Raw genomic sequence first — 18,396 nt, forward strand, 5'->3', positions numbered from 1 at the left:
TAAGTAACTGGTGGTTACTTAACAAACCACAGAATTCTAAAATTAATGTTTAATATTGGTAAAGTTGTAAGAGGAACAGGACTTCCTAGGCTGCTGGTGAATGAAGCATATATAGCAAGGATACACTTCATAGGTCCACAAGGTGATACCTCCTAAATACGTATCTACCATGTTTTAAGATAACCCATATGGAAATGTATGTCTCTCTCAGTAAAATATGCTTACTTAAGTATTATTTGTAATTGTGAATGGCTAAAAACAGCTTTAAATGTCTACAGTATAAGACAGATTTCTCACATCTTAAAACACCAAGCATAGTACATATAAAAGGTTTTTGTGTTTTTTAAACCCAGTTTACATACACTATGTGGAGAATGACTGCATATATAAAATATATATTTGCAATGAAACAAGACTTCAAAGCAAATACATTTCCATGTTCTGTAGTGGAATCACTGGGTGAGGGGATTAAGGATAGTTTTAATTTTTAAAAAAAAAATTAATTTGAGCTATCTCCCCACCCCATCTAAGACTTTATTTTTTAAAGGGGTGTGTGTAAATAATTAAATAGATACTGAATCTCTTTGGACATCCAGAGATGTCTACCAATGATTTGACAGCTAAGTTGGTCTAGCAGAAACTAGCTAAAACCTCTAGTGACCAAGGAAAAGGAAAGATGGATAGCTCAAAGTGGACATAAAATGCCAGCTTCTTCCTATGGTTCCTCAAACATGATCATCACATACATAAACACACATACACATGTACTTACACACATACACACACAGACACACAAAAAATCTAAAGTAGTAAAGAGCCATACAAAAGTATTCTAAAATGCCACATAAATTATTACCTTCCCGATCCTCCAGCATCCAAAGTCAGACTTTGGGGGAGTGGCCAGTCTATGCAAAGCACGCAGCAGTTAATAGGCATTTACTAAGTCATTTGTCACTCCAGCTGGGTAGCAGAAGCCTTCTACAACCCATTTGGTTAACATAGACTTGTGATTATTTCCAGAACTTTGAAAAAAATGCCTTTGTGCATGCTTGAATGAATGAGAATGCCCCTGCAAAGTTTCTCCTTAAGATAGAGGTAGGTGTGTGCGTGCATATATGTATGTATAAGAATAGTTTTTTTCTACTATATATAATAAAGTATATAGATATGTCCCCTTTTCTACCACAAATGCAATATTTTCCCATTGCATCATCTATGCCTATATCTATATCTATCTATCTATCTATCTATCTATCTATCTATCTATCTATCTATCTATCCTTTGCCTAGAAAATATGTCAACCATTCATCAAATTTATACCAGTATTTTTATGTTTAAAATTATTTTTTATTCATTTTATAAATGCAGTTGGTAGGCAGCAAGCTGTTTAGTTATAATGCTACCAGATTTCAGAAAACCATTCCTTAATTTGCCTTTTCTTTTCCTTTTTTTTTTTTGCCTCTGCACTGGCACAATCAATGCTTAAATGTGTGATTCAAGATGACACCTACTCCCATGAGTCAGTGGATACAGACTCAGATAGTGTGTGTATGTGTGTACAGAGATAGCTATGCAGCAATTTCCCTGTGAAAATGGCATTTCTTCCACACATATGAAAGCTTCCTTGCCTGTAGCAAAGGCAATTCATCATTTAGCAACATGACCAAAAACAATAACCTGCATTTTTAATCACAATGTAAGAGGCAGAAAAGAAAACACAAGTACATGTATAATAATACATTTAAAGAAAGAACACTATCATAATCAAAATAAGTAACAAATTACAAGAACTAAAAATGTTAAAAGCCATGGAGATTCCATTTTCTCCTTGTAGGTTTTTTTTCACTGCAGTTAGCAAGCTGTGTGAATGTACCCATGGACTGATCGCATGACCAAGCATGCACACCTGTTTTTTACCCACCCACTCACCCCCATTTGGATGTGACTAACTCACCATTTTCTTTCAGTGTCCACACTCAGTGTCTCAGGAGTGAGAGTGCCTGCATCTTATAGCTACTGAAAAAGAAACAGCAATGCAGACAGGTCTTCACAGATTCCGGCATCCTAGTGCCAGCATACTCAGGTCACCCATGTGCTTCTCACACAGAGCAATTTTTCTACACAGCAACGGCTACCAGTCCCACCAGTAGGGACGACAGCTTTCAGTTCCAATGTGCTTTCAGCCAGCTGTAAAAACCAGGGCTGCAAAAACTGCATGTATCCTTAGACATGCATGCAGTATGGACAAACATGTCCCCTCTCATATGTGTGCATGGTTGCAGCGCTCCAGTCAGAATCTGCACCCTGATTTGCATGATTTTTCATCTTTAGACAGAACAATAAACAATGAGAATGTTTGCAGATCTTGCCAGATCAGACCCACGCCATTGTGAGCTGACAAACAACCTGCCCTTTAAGACAGTAGAACAAAAGAAGCATTGGGAATTACACCACCCCCCTCACAAATAGCACAAGTGATTTTTAAAAGAGTTCCCTTCGGGGATAAGATGCCCTGAGAAGGAGCGCTAGAGTCTCTTACCTGCACCCCTGCTCGCTGCTGTAGACTGTGGCTCACTCTGTCTGCAAAGGCAGCTAAGTGCTTCAGGGACCCACAGCCCGCCTCTGCCACCGCAGAATCCTGCTGCCTACAGCATTGAGGAGTCACGAAGGCATGCTGGCAACAGCTGGAATATCAGAGCCTCCTGCCTTATGATGTACAAGTTTATGCAGGCTCTGTCAACTTAAGAACCCAGTATATCTGACCTCGGGGAATGTTTCTACACTTCCCATGATTAAGCTGTAAGAAGCTTCTCCTTTTAAAATCCCCATCAGGCATGGGGGGGAGGTCCTTCTTTTCCTAATTTTTAAAAATGAAAAATACAGAAGAATCTACTGCAAGGATATCATTCATGAATTCTACTTAAGAACTCTCAGCAATGCTATCACAGGCTATACATGGTCTAACGCTATAACCACAATGCAGTTAAAGATGACATTCAATAGCCTATTTTATGTCTGTGGATATTCTTACACTGATTACACACTCATTAGGAATGTAATCCATCAACTTACAAACCAAGTGTTTCAGAACTTTTCCTGTGTGCAAGGGCACTGGGGCAAGAAGACAAAGCAAACAGGCTGACCCCGACTCACCCAATTCATCACAATCACAATGACTTGCATTTAAAGACCCTGTGCCCCACCTCCTCTCTGAGCACAGCCCCCAAATCTCAGTGCCATGGTCCTGAACAGAAATTGCTTCCCTCACAGCTCCTTCCCACCTAGACAGCCCCCATTCTCTGAGTCCTGAGCTTAGCCACCATAGCTTTCTCTTTCCAGCTTCTTTCCCATAAAGCTCTTCTCAATGCACAGTAATTATTTCAGGCTCCTGTTCATTTCACCAAATAACATGTTATTATTCAGCCTGCAGTGTAGTACACTGCTAATATGTTATTATATCCATTAAGCATTTACTTTTTTATCAGCATATATTCGCTTTTACAGTATTATGGGTTTCATTCTTGTATTTTCATACATTAAAATCACAGTTTGCTCATACTCGCACTCTATTACCTTCCTTTGCCTCCTTCTTATCCATCCTCTTCCCAAATACTAATCATTCTACTACTTTCATGTCATATGCATATACATGTATATGTTTAATCTAGATTCTACATGAGAGAAAACATGTTTGTTTTTTCTGATTTAGCTTATTGTACTTAACACAATGATCTCCAGTTTCATCTACTTCCCTACAAATGGCATAATTTCATTTTTCTTTGTGGCCAAATAAAACACACACAGACACACTCACATCCTACCCTACAATTTTTCTTACTATCCTGTTGATGGGACACCCAGGCCAATTTAATAACTTGGCTATTGTGAACAGTGCTTCAGTGGACATTGATGTGTAGGTGTCTCTGGGGTATACTGACCTGGATTCCACTAAACACTTAAGTCTAAGAGAAAGCGTTATGAGGGGTTATTAAATCTGGGTAGCCTGATACAAACACAGTGAGGAATTGAACATGTATTTTTGATTGCAAAGCCCATACACTTTCCAATGTTTTTTTCATGTTGATATAGTATTTTATAAAATATACAGTGATGTCACCTCTCTGCCACCCCCATCCATCCCTACCTTCCTCTCCAAGGGGGGCCTGTACATGCTAAGTAAGTATTATACCAACTGAGTATATCTCTAACCACAAACACTTTATTTTTTAAAAGAAAAAAATTTAATTATAGAAAATTTAAATAAAAGGAAGGAGTTTCTGGTTTCCTCTATTATTAAGCCTGAGATTTGTATGGTATAGTGTACTATCATTTGAATCTTAAAGTATCTCTCATAGTCCTATGTTTTAAAGGTTTGGTCCCCTGAAGGCCACTACTGTGAAATCGAAGAACCTTTAGTTGGTAGGGCCAAGAGGGAGGAAGTTAGGTCACTAAGAATATATACTTGAAGGAGACTGTAGTTTATCAGTTCCTCTTTCCTCCCTCCCCCTCTGCTTCTCTGCTACCAAGAGATAAATGGTTTCTTCTACTATGTGTTCCTTCCATGGTGTGGTGCTTCATCACAGGCCTAAAAGCAATGTAACCAACTGCAAACTAAAACCATAAGCCAAAGCAACTTTTTTCCTTTATAAGTTGTTCATCTCATATTTTGTTGTAGTGATGGAAAACAGTTTAATATAATTTACCCCAGCTAATGAATCAATATTGGTACATTTTGAGTATGATGTACTAACTACTGCACTAACAAGGCACTTCAACATTAGTACATTAATATTAACTAAAGGTCATATATCATTTTAATATTATTATTATATTTTTAAACTTTTATAAATTATTTTATATCTTACTAATTTTTATATATTATTTATTGTTCCTTTCCTGGCCTAGGATCCCAGCCAAGTACCACACTATATTCAGTGGTTACATTTTCTTAAGCCTCTTTCATTGTGACTACTACAAAAGTGAAAGCTTGTCCCTCCCCTCAAATGTATATGTTAAAAGCACAACCATGTCAGACATGGAGATATATTTCTATAATCTCAGAATTCAGGATGAAGATGTTGTATAGCAGTTTATTAGGAAAAAACTTTTATCTTGGAAGGAAACTCTTTAATACACAGAATGGAAAAAGGGGGGTGAAACAACAAGATGTTCTAAGGGGAATTAAAACACTCCATCCTGTAGGGAAGCTTGTTAAAACAGGATGTAAAAAATTCATTAGCTTCAGAAAGTCCCAGGAACTGACCACACTCATGGGCTCTTCCCTCCCCAAGACTATATGAGCAGTAAAGACTGCTGAGAAGACTCAGACAAGCCCAGCCACCTGGAAAAAGCAGAAAGCAGTCCAGCTGCCTAGAAAACTCAGACAAATTGAGCTTCCTAGAAGAGGCTTATACTAACAGAACTAGCTTGCAAGGACACTTTCCAACTTGTTGCCTATAAGTTGTATAGTGTGTTCCCAATTCCAGCTTTTACGAGCTGTTACTCATGCTGGGGTGGGCTTTGGTGATGCAGCTGTTTTTGAGTCCTTTATGCTCCTATAAATAACTTCTCATTCATATTCCTGTAATTCCTAAAAAAACTCACTGGTTCACCAAGTTGGACTTTGGCACTAGCCGTACTTTAGTCTGTATCCCTATCTGGGATGAGTGGACATTTGTCACAACTCTCAAGGAACAGTGTTACATAGCAGAGTGTGAAGCAGGAAGATAATGAGTTCATAGATAAGCTGAGCTATAGTCAAGCCCTTTCTCAAAAACCAACCAACCAACTGACCATAACCTTGTAAGAACTAGGATGTAGAATATTTGGGGGATAAATAGAGTGGATATTTCACTAAAGGATTAGTGTCTTTATGTGGGGGCACAGAGAAAAAAATGTTCATCTTTGGGCCAGAAAATGAGACCTCAGCAGACACCAAATCTGCTAGTGCTTTAACCTTGGACTTCAGCCTCCAGAATGGTTAGAAACACCTGGTAGTGTCAGGCATGGTGGTAAACACCTTTAATTGTGGAACCCAGGAGGATCTCTGTGAGTGAGGCCAGCATGGTCTACACAGTGAGCTCCAGGCCAGCCAGGCCTACATAGTGAGACCATGTTTCAAACAACAACAGAAATACCTGGTAGTAGAACCCTTTGGAGTCAGCATGTGACTAGAAGTAGGTCACTGGGGTGTGTATCCTTGAAGGAGCTATCTGTCCTAAGACCACTCCCTCCCTTTCGGCTTCTTGGATGCTAGGAGGTGAGCAGTTTCATCATCTAGTCTAAGATATTTTGTTCCAGCTGCCTGAATAGAGTAGGATAGATAGATAATTAGACTTCCCTTTACTTTGGTGTTCTCAACACTTCTGAGGAGAATTTTTCAGGCATCTATAACATGTTCCTCATTTGACTTTTTCCCTTTTTATAATTAGATTGGGTCTATGAATTTAGGATACAGACTACACAGGTAGAGTACCATTTGTCATCATCACACATTGCTATCATGTCTTATCTCTATAGCATCAATCCAATCACATGGTGTATCTGATGAATGTGAATGGTGAATGTAAGCTTTCTCCATTCCCTTCAGCCTACATTCTTCTGTAGGACGCTACCATCACTGAAGGCCCACAGTTATGCTCCACCTCCTTAAGGGTAGTCATACTCAACTTTCCCATTTCTGCAACAAAATATCTGAGAAAAACAACTTAAAGGATGAAGGATTTATTTTGGTTCACGGTTTCAAATATTCAATCCAAGATTACCTGATTTCACTGCGTTGAGCCTGAGTGAGGCAAGGTATCACAGTGGTCAACTACCTAAGTGAGGTAAAAATATCACAACATCTCTAGTAAACACAGTAATATCACTACATAGCATTGGGGAAGCAGAAAGGAGGATGGGGGCTTAGAATAAAATAGCCAAGGGCACACTCAGGTGACCCACTTCCTCCATTCACACCCCAGCTCCAAAAGGTTCTACCACCTCCCAGTTCTCCATTTAATTGGATCCAGTCACTTCTGGACAAAAGTCATCAGTTTGCTACCAAGCCTTTAACACAGGGACTTTTTGGAACACTTTAGATCAAAATCACAATAGCAGAGTGTACCTGGACTTTGTCTGCATGATAGACTTGTTTATTGCCCATGTATTAATTTATTCATTCATTTTTATAAATATTATGAATTTATTCTATATTTTGACTAATATCTACCACTACTTTATTTTGTTGCTTCAAGTGTTCCAGCTTTGTTCACTATAGGCTTAAGAGGCCTATATATAAATAAATGACTCCTTAAGTAAACACCTCATTGTGGTTTCTGGGTTTATTTGTAAGTGTGTTTGATCTTGTCCTTCATTTCCAATCTCTTCCAGGCTGTCCCACCTTTGATATTCCCCAACTAGTTTTCAAGGTGGCCCTGGTCCTTTCTATGGGACCAAGATTTGTATGGGGGTTATGCTTTTGCAACGTATATTCATATTCCTCCCTCTCATTTATAGCTGCTTGAATTGTTAGTATTAGATAAACATCACAGCATCAGTTCACACAGCTGTAAATATTATGTAGGAAGACAGGTTTGATAGATGAGATAAATGAATGGAAATAATGTTCTTAAACTAGCATCATTGTACAAGCTACCTTTTACTGTTAATTTTAAATAATCTAAAAGGGATTTTAAAAGAATTTTAGACTCTTGGGTAATTTTTTATACCATAAACAATATTATTTCCTGGGTTAGGAAGAAAAAAATTGAGGAAAAATTTGTGGCCATTTTATTGTATTTCCTACCCCCATTTTAGCTGACAATTCTTTTTTAATTGTGTGTGTGTGTGTGTGTGTGTGTGTATGTGTGTGTGTGTGTGTGCGCGCGCGGCGCGTGCACGTGCAGGTGCAAGTGCAAGTGCAAGTGCATATATACCAAAGCAGTGTGGTGGTCAGAGGAAAACTTGTAGGAGCTGCTTCTTTCCTTTCACTGTGTAGATCCTGGGAGTCAAACTGAGTCACCAAGCTTGGCAGCATATTGAGGTATCTCCCAGGTCTAATTGTTAACATTTTAAACTACATTTTTTAAACTACATTTTTTAAAACTACATTAAAAAATAGAAGCCGGGCGGTGGTGGCGCACGCCTTTAATCCCAGCACTCGGGAGGCAGAGCCAGGAGGATCTCTGTGAGTTCTGTGAGTTCGAGGCCAGCCTGGGCTACCAAGTGAGTTCCAGGAAAGGCGCAAAGCTACACAGAGAAACCCTGTCTCCAAAAAAAAAAAAAAAAAGAATATTTTTATTATTTTTTGAGAACTTCTTATGCCCACAATGTATTTTGATTATACTCACCTCCCATTTCCCTACTCTTAACTTCTCCCAGATCTACTTCCACTCCATTCCACCCTTCCAACTTCATGCCAATGGACAGTCTCACATCCATGAATGTTGACCTGGCTGGTTTTGTGTGTTAACTTGACATAAGCTAGAGTCAACAGTGAGGAAGGAACCTCAGTTGAAGAAATGGCCTCCATGAGATCCAGTTGTAAGGCATTTTCTTAATTAGTGATTGGTGGAGGAGGGCCCAGCCCATTGTGGTTGACAACATCACTGGGCTGGTGGTCCTGACTTCTTTAAGAAAGCAGGCTGAGCAAGCCTTGTGAAGCAAGCCAGTAAGCAGCTCTACTCCATGGCCTCTACATCAGCTCCTGCCTCCAGGTTTCTGCCCTGTTTGACTTCCTGTGCTGATTCAGTTATCAACAACAAGTTTGGAAGTGTAAGCTGAATAAACCCTTTCCTCCCCAACTCGTTTTTTGGTCATGGTGTTTTGTTGCAGCAATAGAAACTCTTAAGACAAATGTATAGGCAGCACAAATCAGAATTGGTAGGCTATTTAAAAAAAAGAAACAAAGGAATTCTTAAAGGAGACCCATTGTGAATTATTTCTAAAGAGAAAGCACTTAGGATATAGAGGTTTATAATCTGGGTTTCCATATACCCACACCTTTTTGAGTAAGGCATAATCACCAGAATTCATAAGATGTTCAAACCCCTTCACAGACTGTGCAGTATTAACAGTGTTAAGATTTTTAAAGTCATCTTGACAAACTGTAAATACATCTGCATTTATTTTTTGGAATAGGGTCTCACTCTACCCACCAGGCTGGCTTTGAACTCATTACCTTCTTGCCTTCATCTCTAAAGTGCTGGGTTTTAGTTATGTTCTACACAGTAAGATCCAAATTTCTTCTTAATAAACATAAAACACCTGTACCATTAAAAATTCCAGAAATAAAAAAGGAATAGGCATGGGATATAACTCATGGGTAGAGCATTTGCCCAGCTTGGGCAAGAGCCTGGTTAGATCTCCAGCACTGCCAAAAACAAGAAAAACACTCTGTGATGGTTTGAATAAAAATGGTCCCATAAACCCATAGGGAGTGGCACTATTAGGAGGTCTGGTCTTTTGGAGGAGGTATGCCACTGAGGGCAGGCTTTGAGGTCTCAGATGCTCAAGCCATGCCCAGTGTGGCATTCTCTTCCTGCTACCTGTGGATCCAGAAGTAGAACTCTCAGTTCCTCTCCAGCACCATGTCTGCCTGCGTGCTGCCATGCTTCCCACCATGAGGATAATGGATTAAACCTCTGAACTGTAAGCCACCTCAATTAAATATTTTCCTTTGTAAGAGTTGCTGTGGTCATGATGCCTCTTCACAGCAATAGAAACCCTAAGACAGAACCAGGGACTGGGGTATTGCTGTGATAGGCCTGACTGTGCTTTTGTCTGGGGGAATGTGGGCTTTAGGGCTGTGGATTAGGAAAGTAGTTGAACACTTTAATTGGGGCTTAATGGGCCATCCTAGTAAGAACACAGAAGACTGTGGTGCTGAGGGTGATGTGAACTATGGGGGCCTGGTTCAAGAGGTTTCCGAGAAGAATGTTAATATGTGGTCTAGAGATTGTCCTTGTGATATTTTGGTGAAGAATGTGGCTGCTTTTTGCCCCTGTCCAACGAGTCTTCCTGAAACTAAAGTGAAGAGTTTTGGATTAATTCCATTGGCAGAGGAAATTTCAAAACAGCTTAGTATAGACTCTGTCATATGGTTACTAGTGTTCACTCTTAAGAAGATCTAATAATGAAAAGGAGCAAGTTGGGCAAATAAAAATACAAAATGTACAGTTTGAGGAGAAAAAGGGCACCAGGAATTGGAATGGGGCCATGTTCCAGCCCCAGCAAGCAGCAGAATTTGGTTGGCAGCTTCATCCCCATGGTTCTGGCTTTAGAGTTAAGGATAGAAGAAAGGGATTATGGAATCTCTCTCTATGACTAAAGAAAGCTGCATGTGGCAGGGCTGTCCCTGATAGGAGGCCTAGACAGACCATTGTGTGAAGCTGTTAAAGTGAAGCCTGAATTGTCTTGGAGACACCAAGATGTTGAAGATGCCAGAGCTGTGGGATACCTGTCAAGGAGAGCTACAAACAGGGAGCTATCAACAAGAAACAGCTGCTAATAACAAGAAAAAAAAACCTGGAAATTTATAACACATAGTACTCTTAAATCTGAATCAAGGTATTTCAGGCAAAGCCTGCTGGCAATGCACACTGTGATAGCATGTGTAATGAAAAGTATACTTTATTTTGTGTTTGGAACCAAGGCTGCAGCGAAGTCATGAGCTACATACACCATGGGTGAGCACTGCCAGAAACACTTCAGATTCATTACTTGAGTTTTAAAGTTTTTGGTTCTTTTTTTGTTTGTTTGTTTTTCGAGACAGGGTTTCTCTGTGTAGCTTTGCACCTTTCCTGGATCTCACTCTGTAGACCAGGCTGGCCTTGAACTAACAGAGATCCTCCTGCCTCTGCCTCCCGAGTGCTGGGATTAAAGGTGCGCGCCACCACGCCCAGCTGTTTTTGGTTCTTGTATGTTCAGAAATCTTTTATTCTTATCAAGCTTTTTGTGACTCACTCACATTCAGTTAGGTGACACAACCTGAGGTTGTGACCCACAGTTTAAGAAGCTGGGATTTAAGGTAAACTCACAAACAAATAACAGCCAAGATGGCTCCCCAGGTATGTACCTATGAAGCCTATTCAAGGGAAGTCAGGCATTTCAATACCTGTAGCTGTCTTACTAGATGGTTAAAACTCAATGGGCCTTTGCTTTCCCAAAGATCAGACATAGATCCAATGGTTTCATAGCTCCAATATATAGGTGCTAGCATAAAGAGAAAGTAGCAAAGGAAAAACTCAGTCAAGTTTCCTTGCCTATACTCACAAGAGGCTGCCTGCATCCAGAGCTACTTTTCAGTGCTCTACAAGCAGGCAAATGCTAGAAAAGCAAATGGTTCTGAAAGAAGCCTGCAGTAGGGAAATGTAGAATGAAAAACATGAAAACTGAACCAGGATCCTTGCTGGCAACCAGCTGGGTAGCTCATTTGCCCTTTAACTTGCTATTTTCTGAGATAACATTCAGTTGTTCCCTAGTTTTATAAGATATGCTCTATGAGAACCTGTGCTCACATTATTACCACAGTCAAGAATGTTCAATGTACTCCTATATGCTGTTTGTTCTGCAGATTGGAACCACAGAGCCAATATTCACAATTGAGAGATGGGGTATGCTTAAAACTCTAACACAGGGCAATTCTATACCTTTAAGGAAGGAGTTTGACTTCACACATTAACAATAGGAAAGTCAAGACACAGGTACAAAACAGGGTGCCACAGGAGGGCCTTTAGAAGAAACAGGGATCAAAGACCTGGCATTTCACAATATGGTTCTAGAATCAAACAAGAAATTGTCTCAAGTCAATACTAAACTGAAGAAGCTATGACAAGGAAAAGATAATTGCAAGGGGAGCCCCCATGATGGTGCTGCCAGTGACTCTGCTAATGAGTATTGCTGACTTACTTAATGCTGACTTGAACCTGTACAACATTTCCAATGAGTTCCTGTATCACCTCTGTCCCATCTGTGTCCTGGATCAGAACACAACAATGAAGCAGTGCAGATGGGGAAGAAATCAGAAGGCATCCAAGTATGGTGACTCATGTGTGTAATCCCAGTACTTGGGAGTCTCAGGCAGGATGATTGCCTCAAGTTCAAAACCAGTGTGATCCATATTGCAAATGAAGACATTGTGATAGTTATCAATGATTGTCAACTTGACAGGATCTAGAATGCCTCGGAAACAATTCTTTGGGCATGTCTATAAGGGTGTTTTTGGACTAGGTTAATTGAGGTGAGAAGACCCACATCATGTATGGGCAGCACCATCCCATGGACTGAATAAAAGGAGAAAGTAAGCTAAGCATCAGCATTCATTTCTCCTGATTCCTGATTATGGATTCAAAGTGAGCAGTTGCCTCACACTACTGCCGTTATGACTTCACCACTATGGAGGACAGTACCCTCTAACTATGAGCCAAAATACACCCTTCTTGAAGTTGCTTTGTCAAGTATTTTGTCACAGCAATAAGAAGAGAAACTAATAATAGACATAAAAACAAATTCTGCCTCAGTGTGGGCATGCTATTAATCCCAGCACTCAGGAGGCAGAGGCAGGCAGATCTTGGTGAGTTTCAGTCCAGCCTGGTCTGCATAGTGAGTTCCAGGACACCTAGGGCTATATGGAGAGACCCTGTCTCAAAAACAAACAAACAAAAATAAAAATCAATCAACCAACCAACCAACGAACCAACCAACCAGTCTTGTGCCTCTGTCTTTTCTGGCAGCAGCTATTTTTCATTTCTGGGATAATGGTCCTGTGTTTGCATATACAGAAAGAATGCTTCAATTCAGGACTCTGCCTGGCCTTGTGAAATAGAAAGCTCTGCCCACATCACTGTCCACTTCCCACTCCCAATCCTTCTACTTCCAAGCTTAAGTTTCACCTTCTTTAGCCTGACCCACCCAGCACTGGATGCATAATTACCTAGCACAGTCCTTTGGAAAGGCAGGCTGCAATTGCTGGACAGCTAATTGAAGGCCAGAGACAATTAACATCTGCCCTAAAGCCATGAACATAGGGTAGAGCTCTCTGGTAATCAAACTCTCTTCCTTCTGAAATCCACTTGGCAGAAGCTGATTTTCTAAAGAGGAAATTGGTCTTCACTATAATTTCTACACACCAAGTTCTCTCTCTGAGAAAACACCCAAGTGGTGTCTATTGGATTTGTTTTGTTGGTTAATGTATTTTATATTAGAGCAAAATTTCTCTAATGCAATCTCCTCCACAAGCATTCAGTTTTGTAGCTCTACTGGGAGTAATAACATACTCTTGCTCTTTCCTTCCCTTCATCCCAATAAAATACAATCTTGAGGTCAGTGGCAGCCCAGTTGTGGTGGTCAACTCCATATATCATCTCAGCCCCAATTCCTATAGTGCCCCAGGACATAATATCTTTATAGAAGAAGCTCAAATGTGAGAAGCAACATCAAAAGTAGTATACATTAATTTTCTTACAGAGTTTAAAGTATGATTGTGGAAAACAAGTCAGTTTCATGATTTCTTCTGAGACGGTTATGTCTTCTTGGATCTCTGGATCAAGTGCAGACAGTACACTTGACTTACTAGCTTTTAACTAAAACCTTTAGCAAAATTGCAACACAGAGCATATACTACCATAGAATGTTTATCAAGGACTCAAGGAAGGTTGATCAGGAAACCATCCACTCATCTACCAACCAAATCACCCATCTACCCATCTATCTTCCATCTGTTTGTCTACTCATTCATCCATCTATCATCCATGCACCCAACCATTCATTGATCTATCCATCCTACTATAGACCCTTCATTTATCCATCCATCTATCCATTTATCCATTCATCCATTCAATTTTCCATCCATCTATCTACTCATTTATCCATCCAACCAACCACTTATCTAACAGAGAGCCTGCGAGTTAGACAAATTCTCTGGCAGGCCATCATATAGGGAGAGATGCCATGGCTAGGTGCTAAAGATGGTGAGCTTCCAAGATGGCTTGCTTCTTTCTCACCCTCCTGACCTGAGACAAAAGCCTGACAGCTTAAAACAAAGGCCTTGTGGGCTTTTTCTCCTGCTGATTGATGGACTGGTTCAACAAGTTCAGGTAGGATAAAGACATGTTACACAACAGTTGTAGGCCAATCATCCATCCTACCTTTATTCAAACTGACCAATCCTAAATTAGGGGAAGAAAATTCTTCAGAGACTTTAAAAATACTCAGCCATTGAGAACGGACTGGATTTTGGGTTTCCTGTCCATTATGCTTTAGAGAGGGTTGTTTTCTCTATGTGTTTTATATATATGTTTCCTCACCCCCAATAAATGCATTTCAACTGCTGATTCTGTCTGTGCTTATTTGTGGTGGTTAAGATTTCTCTGCTGCTACCTGTCATGTTCAAGATTTTTCTTGCCTTTTACTTATTTAACTGGAGGAGAAAATGAACTTGATTTAAAAGCCCTAGACTATATCATAATGCCATCCCCATCCATAATCAACTCATTCGTTCTTCTATTCATCTGCTCACTCATCCATTCACGTGCCCATCCATTCATCCATCCACCTACCCATCTTCACATTCATCTACCCAAGGATTGGCTTATTTGTCTGTTTCTTCACCCATTTATCCATTCACCAGTGCACTCATCCACCAACCATTTATTTGGCACCTAATCTATGTAGGAACTATGTATGATAAACTGTAGTAAAAAATTAAAATCTTCTGAACTGTCCAGCAGGAATGAGGAGGGGAAGGGAGTCCAAATAACATGATAATGGTGTGGAAATACATCATGATACTGAACCCAAGCGTCTTCATTCCTGCCCCCCCCCCAATATCCCAGTCTGCAGAGGACATCACTGTTCACAGTATAATGGGCATTTACTTTGAGGGTGTTAGGAAAGACTAATTTTGGTGTCACAAAAAGGAACATGTGAACAAAGTGAAAGTAACTCAGCATGGCAATTTCTTTTTGCAAAAAGGGCGAGTCATGCCCCAGGATAAAGCTAGTGAATAGCAGCACTCATGGCCTAGATGACTTCTGTCTTTTATCCCTAACACAACAGGGAGGTTGCCTGTTCCTCACTGGCTGAGGTTCCAACCTTACTGTCTATTGATTGGTTAATTTAGAAAAGTGGCATGAAAAGGGAAAATAGAATTAGCAAATAGGTAGAATTAGTAATGTTTAGAAATTTAAACATTTCAGGAATTTCAGGAAGCCAATTACACCTGATCAAACAAGATTATCTAACAAAGAACTGACAAAAGGGACTCTGGAGGAGAGGACAGAAAAGGAAGCAGATGTTCAGCCATTAAAGCTGTTGATAAGAGAAATGACTAAAATGTCTTACAAAGTCAAACTCTGAAAAGCAGAATTATTAAACAAAGGTGGGTCCATACAACAAGGTTCATACAGTTATATAGTGCTCTGAAGCCCCATTCCCCACCCCAGTAACCACACATAAGACTCCTTTCTTACTCTTCATTGTCAGTGCTTTCCCATCACTTGTGCATGAGAGAAAGCTAACATGGGAACAGAACCCACTAGTATAAAGGTATATAGAAAAACAGGGCATCTTTCCTAGTATTAGGAACTGAATTGAGACCTCCTCTGAAATTAATGTGTTTAAGCCCTATCTTTAGTATCTCAGAATATAACTATGTAGCTAAACAAGACATTTAAAGTGGTGGTTAAGAAGAAATGAGGTCACTAGGATGACTCAAAATTAATCTGTCTGGTGTCCTTATAAGAACTGGAAATTAGGAAACAGACACATAATGCAAGCAAATGAGGACACAGTGAGGAGATGGGAGTCTACATACAAGTTAAGGAGAGAGGCACTGGGAGGAACCAGTCCTTCCTTTGATCTTGCTAGATCTTTCAGCCTCCAAGCCTGGAAAGGGTCAATGCTTACTACTTACGCTATCTAGTATATAGAACATTAAAAAATGTCTCTATTTCATTTCTATTTGTACACACACACACACACACACACACACACACACACAGGACAACTTATGGGAGTTTGTTCTCTCCTTTCACTATACGTATTCCAAGGATGAAAGTCAGGTCTGCAAGCTTGGTGGCAGGGGCCTTACCAGCTGAACCATCTCACCAGCCTCTGTGAGACCATTTTTTAATGATAACCATTGAGAAATCAGATATTGAGCATTTATGGGACTCCCAAATCAGTCATGGAATGCATTTGCAAGAAACAGATCCTACTGGTTCTAATAAGCTTGAAGATTCAGCATGAAATCTCTGAGAGCAGTTGGAACCTCTAGGAAAATATCTTCAGAAGAGGGAAGGCAGGAGGGAACAAATGAGATGGGCTGCTCAGGACCAGATGTGATGGAGGGAAGAAAATGTCACTGTATCTGCTAACCTGTGGTCAGGCTACCCAGCTACCATGTATTTCCCCCTTAATCCAGCAGACTCCAATGATTTCTGATGTCCCATGTACCTTTATGTTTGTTTGTTTCTTTATTCTGAGACAAGATCTTGATTTTATGAGCTCCCTCCTTAGCCTCCTGAGTGCTGGGATTATAGGCATATGCCACATGTCCAGCTCCCACATAATTAAAAAAAAGATTTACAATTATGTACTTTCCTTTCAGCTATAAATACTTATAATTGTTTCCCTACTACATGGTAAGGTCCTACAGGATCTTATACTTCACACATACACAAAAAAGGTATTACTAGTGGGATATGATTATCTCACCCCTGTTATCCAGAAAGTGTTGAGGTAGCAGGATCAGCAGAGGTTTAATGCCAATCTGTGCTACACAGGGAGTTTCTGGGTGGGAAGTGACACCATATCTCAAAAATAAGAAAAACTTAAAATTGTAAAAACAAAAAAGTTATTTCTATTTGATTTTGGTGAACAACCAGCAAATAATAATTCCTATGTCAAAATTTTTGTGTTATCTCAACAGAATGCAATAAAACACTTTATTTCCAAGTATCAAATAGCAGATTAACAATCAATTTCTCATAGAGACATGTTTATGTTACTTTGATCAAACCTGCATAAGGACACTGGGTATCTTTATACCTTTGCATTTTAGACTGTATTATTTTTACTAGTCTTTAACTTCTCAAGCATATTATTTCTTGCTGATCCTCCAGAAACTTATAAATTCCAAAGTTTCAATGGCCTTGCCATTCTTCAACACACACACACACACACACACACACACACACACAAACACACAAACACACGCAATGCAATTCTGAAAATTGCTAGGTTTATAACTCAAAAGCACACTGCTTCTGGAACTAATTTCTTCAGAGTAGTTAAGCAGTCAGTTGAAAGACACAGCCATGATAAATAAAGCAGAGGGCCCCTCCTCCCTTCTCCCTATTCCTGTGAGCTCTGACAGAGCCATTGACACACATAATCACATGTGCGCACACACCACATGCACATTATAGCTGTCCATGGTGACATTCTCTATACATAGCATCGTGTTGCACCCCCATGCCCTGCACAGCTGGTGCTCAGCACGTGACTGACTCAGAACCCAGGAATAAAGCTCTAATTGTCCTCTTCAGACACTGCTAAATTCTGTAGGCGGATTATTCAGCAGCCTTTCTTACCCATGGGTGCATCAGTTTAGCTATGCAGACTGTTAAGTAATTGCAGGGATTTCTGAGGTAGGCACACAGTCAATCTGGTCACCTTAGAGCCACATAAACATGTGACACTTCTGAATAGGGATAACAACAGTTAGTGTAAAAGCATGTGAAACAAGATACCATTACATAAAGTTCTGGAAAGCATACATCTAAATTTCTGCAATGGAACCCTGAGCTTTGACGTCAGTGTTTCATTTGCATATTATGCTAGCCACATATGATGTATGAGACATTAGGAAAATCTTCACTCAAGAAAGACTGGTGCATGCCGACTTCTATCCTTCCACTGGCCCTCGTAACGCAGGTTTGTACTACATCTGCAGATATACACTCTTCACTTTCCCCTTCCTCAGGAAGGGCAAGATCACACATCTAATTGAATCCATCCTCTGCACAGCTTAATAGTTACATGCTCCTGTCCACAACAATCTGGAATTGATTGTTGCAGGCAACACTGTAAGAGCACAGATCTTGCCTCCCTCTCTCTCTCTCTCTCTCTCTGGGGAGTCAAGTGACTTCCATTTTAAAGCTCCAAGTTAACTCATTAAATAAACCCAATTTAGAAAGCTTCACCAAAATCCCTTCTGACAATTCTGAGACTATGGCCTACAAACACAGCTGTGTGTCAGATAGTAAAAGTATCTCTTCAGTTAAATGCTTTGTTCAAGGATGTTAAACTGGACATTTATTTTGTTCCCATAAAGCATTTCACTAGAAGAAAAACACAATAGCCATTTTAAGAACACTAAAGGCCATTACTGCCCTGCTTCTCCGGGCAGG

The 18,396-nt window shown here is 40.0% G+C and overlaps 1 protein-coding gene across 3 annotated transcripts in view; it reads right to left on the reverse strand.

Moving 5' to 3' along the window:
• Window positions 1-18,396, reverse strand: part of Shroom2 (shroom family member 2) — a 176,845-nt gene that overhangs the window by 45,905 nt on the left and 112,544 nt on the right. Inside the window, exon 1 of one of the 3 annotated variants that reach the window (XM_028857701.2) lies at window positions 2,541-2,802. The exons of 1 other annotated variant lie outside the window; for it this stretch is intronic. The gene's annotated coding sequence lies outside the window, so the exon portion shown is untranslated. Of the gene's footprint in view, window positions 1-1,955; window positions 2,481-2,540; window positions 2,803-18,396 lie in introns of those variants that run through there. One more of the 3 variants, XM_028857700.2, reaches the window with a different exon arrangement.

Source organism: Peromyscus leucopus, chromosome X, assembly GCF_004664715.2.
Source record: "Peromyscus leucopus breed LL Stock chromosome X, UCI_PerLeu_2.1, whole genome shotgun sequence".
NCBI lineage: Eukaryota > Metazoa > Chordata > Mammalia > Rodentia > Cricetidae > Peromyscus > Peromyscus leucopus.